Genomic DNA, 12,775 nt, shown 5'->3' on the forward strand with positions numbered 1-12,775 from the left:
CAGCAGCATGTGCTTCTCTTACTTTCACTCTTCTGCTGTTGCCAGGAGCAAAGAAATATCCCATGTAAGCTACAAGTTGCTGGAGTTGAAGTTTCTTATACAGGGCTATGGACTTCCCTTTGACAACGCTGATTGGCTCAGTACTGGTGCAAGTGAATCACATGATCTTCCCTACTCAGAAACACTTTATATTTAATTGGCTCTAAGTGAAGGAAAGGTAAGTATATTCTGGGAATATATGGGGGATTAAAGCAAACCTGTTGCTTTGGCCTGAAAGAGCTCACCATACAAGGCCTAAATTACAAGCATTCAAACCTGAGTAATACATCAAAGATAATGTTCCATACATACATATATGGATCAAAATTTGGCCAGTTCAGCAGAGACCAGGTGAATTTCGATCCATCTATGGGCGGGCTGGTTGTACAGAAGTCAATATCTCAATCGACTTCTTTACAACCAGCCTGTTGGAAAGTTGATCAGTGCCACTGACTATAACCAGCAGTGCTGATGAGTGTATTCTGGTGGCGGGGAAGTATTCCCACTGTCAGAATACAATAGTTCCACGGGAGGGATTCCTTCATTGATCTCAAATGTACAGATGGGGGAATGGATTTATTTTCTTTCATTCAACCTGCTGGTTGAATGAAAAAAAATGGATCATGTATGGCCTGCCTTAAGATGGGTCCCATAATCATGTATCCATATATATAAATATATATCACTTTGAAAGAGCACCTTGAAAACCCCACCATAGCAACGCAAGCAAGCCACTTTATGCCTATATGCTTTTCTCTACCCATATAACACAACAAACCCTATTTTGGAGGAGTTAATCAGAATGGCTTTTAAACTGAACTTCAAGTAAACACAGATGAAATACATACCTGCTAAAGGGTATGTAATAAAATTGTAACAGAGTGCGGCCGCTTGTGTGTCGCAAAGCCATCTGCTAAACAGCACAGCCAGGCTCTCACCTTCTCCAGCAATGGTAGAGAGACTGAAAGCTGTTATTTTTCCTCTCTGCATCATTATACCTGGAAACTTTTAATAAAATGATAAGGTAATCTGTTAGCCTGTATGCGAAAAGTAGTAAAAGCGCCTTAGTATATAAGTAACAAGAAGCTATGCACAAAAAAGGTACCAATATCACCCTAAAAATGACAATGTATATATAAAGTGCAGCGCTTGATATTAATATAATAAAAAAACAAATATATTTATTAGAATGAAGACTGATCCTTAGTAAATTCTAGATATATAAATATATAAAAATTCAAAAACGAAGAAATAGTCCAGGAAATCAATATAAAGATTAAAGTGCTCAGGTGACATAGAAGTCCGGTATCCGTGTAGTAGTGATAAGGCAATGCGCACTCACCGGACGCGCATATTAAATGCGCTTTTGTGTATAAAAAATCCAGATGTCATCTGATAATGGGTGGTCCTCCCTCTGTTTGGTATGAGGCTGGTGTAGGTGGTCCTCTTCCACTAGGGGTCCCCCTATGTGCTCCTGGTAGGTGGTATCCCTCTGGGTGAGCTAGATTCCACTATGTGGCAGCAATCCGTCCAGGGAATGTGTCTGTGGACTAAAGTGCTTCCCCAGGGGATGACAAGGATACTTCCATAGTGTAGTAATTTGTAAGAAGCTTTATTGTGATGCATCAAGGTAAAAACACATAATGAATAGTTGCAGACAGTGATCTGTAAGGACTGACCGCCTGGTGTAGTAAGATGGCCGCCGGAGCTCCACTTTGCTCTGTTAATCTGTTAGCCTGCTCTGCTACGAGTTTGATCCCAGATGTCCTGACATCAGGACTTCACTGGATTGTTCTGATTCCTGGAATATTTTTATTATATAAGAAATGCATTACTGATGATCAGCGTCATGATGTGTTTGTCTGTGCGCACCCCTGGTAGCTATCTGCCCTAGGCCTTGGCCTTAGGCTACCTGGGAATACAGTCTTGTACTCAGTTCTCACTGGCTCTCCCATTTCAATCCTAGTCATTTAGGCTTGGTGTTTAGACTTTCTACAGGCCTATGATTTCAGGCTGAAATTTGCTTGACTTATGTTACTGGTCTGTAGTAAATTGACTTTACTTATACAAAGAAGTCATTCAGCTTATTAATGTATTGCATATCTCCCTATCTCAGAATGTTCAGAATATCCATTTATGTAAACCTCATGAACACGTAACTGGCAAGAGGTCAGGCTTAGAATTCATTAACCTACATACTGAAAGAAACCATTGTGTGCCTCGAATTTTACTGTGGTTTTACCATATGCTCATAACTACGTGGACAGGATCACAGAATTTCTGTTATGTATACGAAGCACAAACAAACTATTTGAGTGTATAGTCTGAAAAGCATACAATCAAAAAAAAAATCTGTGTGCGTGTTTAACAACTTTCATGGCACACTAAGATTGGTCTCGAGAGGTAATTTAAAGATCAAATTCAGGCAGCATGAGAAATCAATCTGTGAATTAGTAATGCTATCTAATAAACGTATGCACTATGCTAAAGTCTCCAAATACACTTCATTTACGCTTATTAAGTTTTCTATAACCACTTGTAGTTATTTCCATCAAGCTTCTTATGATTCTTTTAGGTGGAACTGAACTCTCTTGTCTCATAATTTTATGCTGTGCAACCTCTTTGTCGTGCTTCAGACTGGTATATGTTTAGAATATTTTTGCTTTCTACAGTAAGTAGGAGTTCGTACAAATGATATCAGAAACTCTCGCGCTACCACTAAAAATGTGAAACAAAATTTAAAAAAATTATTTTCCCACACCAAAGAAATGTATATAAATTTAACTTTGCGCAATCAAACCATATGTAACCCTAAAAAACAAATAAAATCATGTGTCTAGATAAAAAGCATCATACAAATACTTTTCATCAGCATATAAATAAAAATTAAATGCATGCGACTAAAAGAACACATTTATATGTACTGTATGTCATCATTTAATATAAAGTGCCAAATCCAAACATTCACTACTATGCAAATATAAACATCCACATCTGTGCAAATGACATTAAATAGTGAAAAACAATATATAGTGAAATAAATAAATGTGTATAAAAGGTCCACTTTTTTATTCTTTATTCTTTCACCTTATTATAAGTCCATAAGGGTAAAACATCCACCAGTGCAGATACTAAATGAAGCACCACCACAAGAAGAGCTGCTTCCACCTTCCAAACAGGCTGCTTACCTCAGATTTCGACTCACATTTCAGATTAAACTAGGTCAATATGCACCTTGCCCTTTGAAAGGGCTTTGTCTTCATGCAGCTTTTATCCGTGTTTTATCCTTACAAGAACACCATTCTTCCATAAAATAGCAACAAAAAGAACCTCATTGCATAATATATCAGCTCACCATAAAAAATATCAAAATAAAGGGTTAAAATCTCCCTCACAAAATGAGTACGCTACATCCACTGCACATAATATAGATTGCCTTTTAAATAATCTCCTTCTTAAGGCTGGACTTTTGCTTCAGATATCTCTCCAAGATGACTGACTTCCGGTTCTTGTTTGCGTGATGACGTCATCCAGCCAAGCCTTTGCTGCTTTTCATCATCCAGTCATGACTGCTTCAGGAGTCCATACACCTTTTCCTAATGTATATAGCTATGGTGCATCTTATTACAACACAGTCGGGCAAAATGGCTGTCAAGAACATCCCCAAAGCTGAAAAACTACAGTAAATGTTTTAAAGTACAAAAAAATGTATACACTGTAAGATCACCCTTTCATTTTACATATTTTATTGCTTAGAAAAAAATTAAACGTTCAATGACATTTTGGTGAAATGCAGCCCATGTTTATTAAAGTGTTACTAAACCCAGGACCCTGCATTCACTATATCTGGTCTCCCACAGTATACACAACATGGAAGTGCAATTATTTTAGTAAATATAAACTGCTAAATACCTTTTCTCATCAGCAGTTAGAGCAGTTAGAGCAGTCTTGTGACTTCAGCTGAGCACTTGTTAAAGATTGTAAGAGGAGTTTTCTTTCTGCTCTAGGAGGATGCAAAATCTCTGACCCTCTATCTGGACAGTGCTGATTGGCCCTCTGCTGATCACATTATTATTATTATTATACAGGATTTATATAGCCCCAACAGTTTGCTCAGCGCTTTACAATATAAAAGGGAGACAATACAGCAACAATACAGTTCAATACAAGAGGGATAGGAGGGCCCTGCTCCTTGGAGCTTACAATCTAAGAGGTATATATCTATATATTATTATTATACAGGATTTATATAGCACCAACAGTTTGCTCAGCACTTTACAATATAAAGGGAGACAATACAGCAACAATACAGTTCAATACAAGAGGGATAGGAGGGCCCTGCTCCTTGGAGCTTACAATCTAAGAGGTATATATCTATATATTATTATTATACAGGATTTATATAGTGCCAACAGTTTGCTCAGTGCTTTACAATATAAAGGGAGACAATACAGCAACAATACAGTTCAATACAAGAGGGTTAGGAGGGCCCTGCTCCTTGGAGCTTACAATCTAAGAGGTATATATCTATATATTATTATTATACAGGATTTATATAGTGCCAACAGTTTGCTCAGTGCTTTACAATATAAAGGGAGACAATACAGCAACAATACAGTTCAATACAAGAGGGTTAGGAGGGCCCTGCTCCTTGGAGCTTACAATATAAGAGGTATATATCTATATATTATTATTATACAGGATTTATATAGCGCCAACAGTTTGCTCTGCACTTTACAATATAAAGGGAGACAATACAGCAACAATACAGTTCAATACAAGAGGGATAGGAGGGCCCTGCTCCTTGGAGCTTACAATATAAGAGGTATATATCTATATATTATTATAATACAGGATTTATATAGCGCCAACAGTTTGCTCAGCGCTTTACAATATAACAGGAGACAATACAGCAACAATACAGTTCAATACAAGAGGGATAGGAGGGCCCTGCTCCTTGGAGCTTACAATATATTATTATTATTATACAGTATTTATAAAGCGCCAATAGTTCGCTCAGCGCTGTACATTACAAAGGGAGACAGAACATGTGACAGAACAATACCAATACAATGCAAAACATGAGGGGATCGAGGGCCCTGCTCTTTTGAGCTTACAATCTAGGAGAGGTATATATCTATATATTATTATTATACAGGATTTATATAGTGCCAACAGTTTGCTCAGCACTTTACAATATAAAGGGAGACAATACAGCAACAATACAGTTCAATACAAGAGGGTTAGGAGGGCCCTGCTCCTTGGAGCTTACAATCTAAGAGGTATATATCTATATATTATTATTATACAGGATTTATATAGCACCAACAGTTTGCTCAGCACTTTACAATATAACAGGAGACAATACAGCAACAATACAGTTCAATACAAGAGGGATAGGAGGGCCCTGCTCCTTGGAGCTTACAATCTAAGAGGTATATATCTATATATTATTATTATACAGGATTTATATAGCACCAACAGTTTGCTCAGCACTTTACAATATAACAGGAGACAATACAGCAACAATACAGTTCAATACAAGAGGGTTAGGAGGGCCCTGCTCCTTGGAGCTCACAATATAAGAGGTATATATCTATATATTATTATTATACAGGATTTATATAGCGCCAACAGTTTGCTCAGCACTTTACAATATAAAGGGAGACAATACAGCAACAATACAGTTCAATACAAGAGGGATAGGAGGGCCCTGCTCCTTGGAGCTTACAATCTAAGAGGTATATATCTATATATTATTATTATACAGGATTTATATAGCGCCAACAGTTTGCTCAGCACTTTACAATATAACGGGAGACAATACAGCAACAATACAGTTCAATAACAATAGGGCCCTGCTCCTTGGAGCTTACAGTCTAAGAGGGAGAGGCTGGTGGTACAAAAGGTAATAACTGTGGGAGATGAATTGACAGGAGGAATAGAAGATTCCATTGTTAGCTGAAGGCAGGATAGACTTCCCTCCCAAGGAAAAAAAAAACCTCTCTAGCAATACACACTAAACTGAGCATGTGCAGAAGGGCTATGGGTTCAGTCTGTTTTATCAGCCTGAACATTTGAACAAGAGGAGGGGCAGAGAAGTCAGGATCAAACAACTTTTTTGCACAATGCAGAAGATTAACCCCTTAGGTTCCACAGTGAGTATAACAAGCATGTTTTACTGCATATATAGACTATTTTTACTGTTGTGGTTTAAGGACCAGATTCACTTGAATGTCCCACCAAATGTTGTTAATTAAAAGTTCTATCTATTGAAGGGGACATATAGGATCCTTATTTATTTGCTGATTCCCATATGTATTGAGTGTTCTAGCGTTCCATACTCATGGATTACTTTATTGGATAACTTACAGTTTTTTTCTTATGTTGTTTCTCTGTTAATTATCTCCCAAATTGTACAGTACTGCTGCACATGTATTCAGAAACATCTCATTTGTTCTTGAGCAACTGCATGTACATATTTCCGAAAAAAATCTCAATAAAAATTCACTGAAGTATAAAAGTTAAATCTAAGTATTTTTTTAAATAAACAAAAAACGTTTTTGGCTCTACTTCAGTTTTAAACTTCAGGCAGTATATTGTAGTGGTTCAAATGTTTCTTTCTAGTGTATGAGACTGCTTTCTCAGGCTAACTAGGAACTACTATGAATAGATGCATTTGAAGCCTGTACCCTTATGAAAAAACAAGCAAGAATTTCCACTGGAATAAATCAGTGGTTTTCTTTGTGGGCAAACACATCTGCATTTTGTCCAGAAATGCCAAAGAGAAGCCATCTGATTGAAAGTGATGTAAACTTACTTCTTCCTGTGCATGTTCTGATTGCTGGAAGAGATGCTTCCCCTCTATCTATCCTTCATCATTTTTTCCACTAGGAACAGAGAGCGTTCTAATGACACATATAGTTTCTGTGTATACAGATATACATTTTATTTACACAGCAAAGTCATCTTTTAAAGATTTCTCAATTCACACTGCTGCAACCCCAAAGTCGTGCGACTTCCAGTGCAACTTTACATGGCGACTTGCTTGCTACTTCACTGTGACTTTCATGTGACTCTGATATTTTGCGACCTTAGCTTTGGCCAATCATAACAATACAGAGTGTGACAGATTTTTTTAAACTTATAAAACCCTCTGAAGTCACAGCCAAAGTCACAAAGATAAGACAAAGAAAGGACTTTCTTGCGTTTTTTGTGATTTTAACATTGTAGTCTCTTGCACTCATGCCCCAAGAAAGAGGCAGAAAAGTAATGCAGGAACTATTATTTTTGTTGCTGCGATTTGAGTAACCGCAATTAGGATGGCATTGAAATGAATGTGTTTTGGTTTGTCATGCGACTTTTCTCGCAGCGAGTTGCATGAGAAGTTGCAGCAGTGTGAACTAGGATTTATTCACCCCACAATTACCTTTAGAGCCTGCCAGTGACAGCCACCTAATGCAGCTTCTTTTGATGGTTTGGTAATAATGGTGCAGTACTCCTGAATTTAGAGCAGTTGCCACTCTAATGAAGGATTACCTTGCAGTACAGTGGGATAAAAAATGTTGCAGGGCTAGTGGTATTCATCATTGTCACTGCAGACCTGTAGCCTGTCAGTAGTACCTGGTCTCACCTACTCCTGCCAACCGCTTTCTGGATAGCATTGCCTCTGTCACTGAAACCCTCCCATTGTGAGCTGCAGTGTCTGGGAGGGGCAGTTTGTGAGACACAACGAACTTAGCTCAGCCAGAGAAGGGAAAGTTTTTTGTTTGCTTTTTTGAGACTTGCACACCACATAGTAACTGGACATAGGACTTGTTTAGACTGTCATACAGGACCCTTTAATTGTACTTTAACCACTTGCCTACCAGGCACTTATACCCCCTTCCTGCTCAGACTAATTACCAGCTTTCGGCGCTGTTGCACTTTGAGTGACAATTGCGCAGTCATGCAACATTGTACCCATATGAAATTTTTATCATTTTTTTTCACACAAATAAAGCTCTCTTTTGGTGGTATGTACTCTCCACTGGGTGTTTTATTTTTTGCGCTATAAACAAAAAAATAGCAAAAATGTTTTTCTTTGTTTCTATTATAAAATTTTGCAAACGGGTAATTTTTCTCCTTCACTGATGTGCGTTGATGAGGCTGCACTGATGGGCACTGATAGGCAGCACTGATGGTCACTGATAGGCAGCACTGATGAGGTAGCACTGATAGGCAGCACTGATGAGCTGCACTGATATGCAACAATGATGGGCACTGATAGGCGGCACTGATGGGCACTGATAGGCAGCACAGATAGGCGGCACTGATATGCAACAATGATGGGCACTTATAGGAGGCACTGATGGGTGGCACTGACTGATGGCACTACTGGGCACTGACTGGTGGCACTGCTGGGCACTGACAGGTGGCACTGCTGGACAGCACTGATCGGTGGCACTGCTGGGCACTGATGGGTGGTACTGCTGGGCACAGGTGGGTGGCACTGATAGGCACAAGTGGGCAGCACTGCTGGGCACAGATGGGCGGCACTGTTGGGAAAAAATGGGAGGCACTGGTGGGCATTGATCATCAGGGCACTGATGATTGGTGCCAATCCCTCCTCTGACAATTGCCAGTTATCGGCAGTCACAGCGTGAGGAAAGTGCCGCCGATAACCGGCAACTGCATTTACTGGTGATCTGCTGTGTCATTGGACACGGCTGATCGCATGGTAAAAGACCACTGTGATTGGCCTTTTACCACATCACGTGATCACAGAGATCACCAGGTGCACACCCCCGAGGATGTGCGGGAGGGCGTGTTCTGGGAGGACATCATATGACGCCCTCCCAGAACTGGCCGGCTGCAGTGGGAGCAAAAAAAAAGCCCTGTTGGTGACAGTAGACCTAAAATAAGCCCCATTGCTGGTGTCAGTGGGTGTAAAATGAATCTTATTATTGGTGTCAGTTGGAGCAACATTAAGCCCTTCATGTCTAAGGGTAAAACAAATCTTAACGCCTAAGCACAATTTTGCAGCTTTGACATGGTTAGTAAAACCATACATATCATCACAACTACTTTGTGCATCCAGGTGGATTATACCTTGTTTTTTCAGGACAAACTGGGCTTTCATTTGATGGTAAATGGTAATGGAAATCTCCAGATTTTTTGTTCTTATCAAAGGAAAACTGACCCAAAACAGTTTTACATTTAGCTGTATATTTCTTGCTACTACCATAACCAACCATCAAAGAAGAACCCAAAATAATTTTTCCTGCTCCTGACGATTGCAGCGATCCCACATGTGTGTATGTTAGTTGTTGTTTGTACTTGTAGTACAGCCCAGAAACAATAGTGCGCATTTTGATTTTTTTATCCTGCCACTAACTGACACTGATACTAATTTAAACATTAAAAGAAAAATCCTGACCAGAAAAAAAAAAATACTGACCATGACCTTTGACCCTGACCTTGACCCAAATGCTAACTTTAGCACTGACCTAGATCAAACCTTGATCTAGGTATTTTCATTTATATTTTTATGTTATTTTTTTATTATTATTTTTGTTTTATTTTTTTATTTATACATTTTTAACACACTTTTTTTCTCTCTGAAAGGACAGAGTTACAATTGGGTTAATTTACTAAAACTAAAGAGTGCAAAATCTGGTGCAGCTCTGCACCAAAACCAATCATTTTACCCTAGGTTCACGTCTGTGCGGGTGCTGCCGCTGCAGATCCGCACGAAAATCCGTGCAGCTGCACAATCCGCACAGAGAAATGCAGACCCGCAGGCGGGTGCTATTAGTTCTAATGGCACGCCGCCCGCACTGGAAAACGCAACCGTACTGGGAGCCAAGGTTCCTGTGCGGGCTGCGTTTTCCAAAGAAGTGCAGGGACTTCTTCCCTGCGTGTCATGGGCACGGGAGTCCATTCAAATGAATGGGCTCTCGTGCCCATGCAAAACGAAGCCTGCACAGCCGCGTATATGTGGTTATTGTCAAAGCTTAATGGAACAACTGAAGTTTGAAACTTATTGGCTACCATGCCCAGCTGCACCAGATTTAGTACTCTAGAGTTTTAGTAAGTCAACTCCAATGTATCTCTCCTCCATTCAGAGAAAACAAGGGAGGGGGGGGGGCTGTATAGTGACTGATCACTGTGATAGCCAATCAGAGGATATTACAGCGATCATGTGACCCGGAATCGGGAGTTCTAACGATCAGGACCCAGGGTTGTCTGACACCCCAGTCTTTGTGCTGGGAGTACTTTGTGAGGTGCGCTCCCACCACAAAGTCAGGTATGCAAATTAGCGGCCCAGTGGAAAAAAGCCCTGTTCTGTGAGGCCACTAATTTGTGTACGGTCGACATCAAGGGGTTAAACCATCTTTGCATTGGTGTTAAGTAGAGATGAGCGAAGAAATGAAAAATTCGATTCGGCTGATTCGGCGAATTCCAGTGTGAAATTCGATTCGATGCGAATTTCTCCGCTACGAAGATGACTTATTTAAAGGGTTTCTAGGCTTCAGAGAGCCTTTAAATTAGTGCAGAACACTGTACCTTTAATTTAAATGCCCTTGGAGATGAGGAAGGAGAAGGAGAAGGAGAAGGATGAGAAGAAGGAGAAGGAGAAGGATGAGAAGAAGGAGAAGGAGAAGGGTGAGAAGAAGGAGAAGGATGAGAAGAAGGAGAAGGATGAGAAGAAGGAGAAGGAGAAGGATGAGAAGAAGGAGAAGGAGAAGGATGAGAAGAAGGAGAAGGAGAAGGATGAGAAGAAGGAGAAGGATGAGAAGAAGGAGAAGGATGAGAAGGAGAAGGATGAGAAGGAGAAGGATGAGAAGAAGAAGGCTGAGAATAAGGAGAAGGATGAGAAGAAGGAGAAGGAGAAGGATGAGAAGAAGGAGAAGGATGAGAAGAAGGAGAAGGAGAAGGATGAGAAGAAAGAGAAGGATGAGAAGGAGAAGGATGAGAAGAAGAAGGATGAGAAGAAGAAGGATGAGAAGAAGGAAAAGGATGAGAAGAAGAAGGATGAGAAGAAGGAGAAGGATGAGAAGAAGGAGAATGATGAGAAGAAGGAGAAGGATGATAAGAAGGAGAAGGAAGAGAAGAAGGAGAAGGAGAAGGATGAGAAGAAGGAGAAGGATGAGAAGAAGGAGAAGGATGAGAAGAAGGAGAAGGATGAGAAGAAGGAGAAGGATGAGAAGAAGGAGAAGGAGAAGGATGAGAAGAAGGAGAAGGATGAGAAGAAGAAGGATGAGAAGAAGGATGAGAAGAAGGAGGAGAAGGATGAGAAGAAGAAGGATGAGAAGAAGGAGAAGGATGAGAAGAAGGAGAAGGAAGAGAAGAAGGAGAAGGAGAAGGATGAGAAGGAGAAGGATGAGAAGAAGGAGAAGGATGAGAAGAAGGAGAAGGATGAGAAGAAGGAGAAGGAGAAGGATGAGAAGAAGAAGGATGAGAAGAAGGATGAGAAGGATGAGAAGAAGGAGAAGGATGAGAAGAAGGAGAATGATGAGAAGAAGGAGAAGAAGGAGAAGGATGAGAAGAAGGAGAAGGATGAGAAGAAGGAGAAGGATGAGAAGAAGGAGAAGGATGAGAAGAAGGAGAAGGAGAAGGATGAGAAGAAAAAGGATGAGGAGAAGGAGAAGGATGAGAAGAAGGAGAAGGAGAAGGATGAGAAGAAGGAGAAGGATGAGAAGAAGGAGAAGGATGAGAAGAAGGAGAAGGAGAAGGATGAGAAGAAGGAGAAGGAGAAGGATGAGAAGAAGGAGAAGGAGAAGGATGAGAAGAAGGAGAAGGATGAGAAGAAGGAGAAGGATGAGAAGGAGAAGGATGAGAAGGAGAAGGATGAGAAGAAGAAGGCTGAGAATAAGGAGAAGGATGAGAAGAAGGAGAAGGATGAGAAGAAGGAGAAGGATGAGAAGAAGGAGAAGGAGAAGGATGAGAAGAAAGAGAAGGATGAGAAGGAGAAGGATGAGAAGAAGAAGGATGAGAAGAAGAAGGATGAGAAGAAGGAAAAGGATGAGAAGAAGAAGGATGAGAAGAAGGAGAAGGATGAGAAGAAGGAGAATGATGAGAAGAAGGAGAAGGATGATAAGAAGGAGAAGGAAGAGAAGAAGGAGAAGGAGAAGGATGAGAAGAAGGAGAAGGATGAGAAGAAGGAGAAGGATGAGAAGAAGGAGAAGGATGAGAAGAAGGAGAAGGATGAGAAGAAGGAGAAGGAGAAGGATGAGAAGAAAAAGGATGAGGAGAAGGAGAAGGATGAGAAGAAGGAGAAGGAGAAGGATGAGAAGAAGGAGAAGGATGAGAAGAAGGAGAAGGATGAGAAGAAGGAGAAGGAGAAGGATGAGAAGAAGGAGAAGGAGAAGGATGAGAAGAAGGAGAAGGAGAAGGATGAGAAGAAGGAGAAGGATGAGAAGAAGGAGAAGGATGAGAAGGAGAAGGATGAGAAGGAGAAGGATGAGAAGAAGAAGGCTGAGAATAAGGAGAAGGATGAGAAGAAGGAGAAGGAGAAGGATGAGAAGAAGGAGAAGGATGAGAAGAAGGAGAAGGAGAAGGATGAGAAGAAAGAGAAGGATGAGAAGGAGAAGGATGAGAAGAAGAAGGATGAGAAGAAGAAGGATGAGAAGAAGGAAAAGGATGAGAAGAAGAAGGATGAGAAGAAGGAGAAGGATGAGAAGAAGGAGGGAGAATGATGAGAAGAAGGAGAAGGATGATAAGAAGGAGGAAGGAAGAGGAGAAGGAGAAGGAT

Source organism: Staurois parvus, unplaced genomic scaffold (genome assembly GCF_062004578.1).
Source record: "Staurois parvus isolate SC_StPar_1 unplaced genomic scaffold, SC_StPar_1.0 ptg000025l, whole genome shotgun sequence".
Taxonomy (NCBI): Eukaryota; Metazoa; Chordata; class Amphibia; order Anura; family Ranidae; genus Staurois; species Staurois parvus.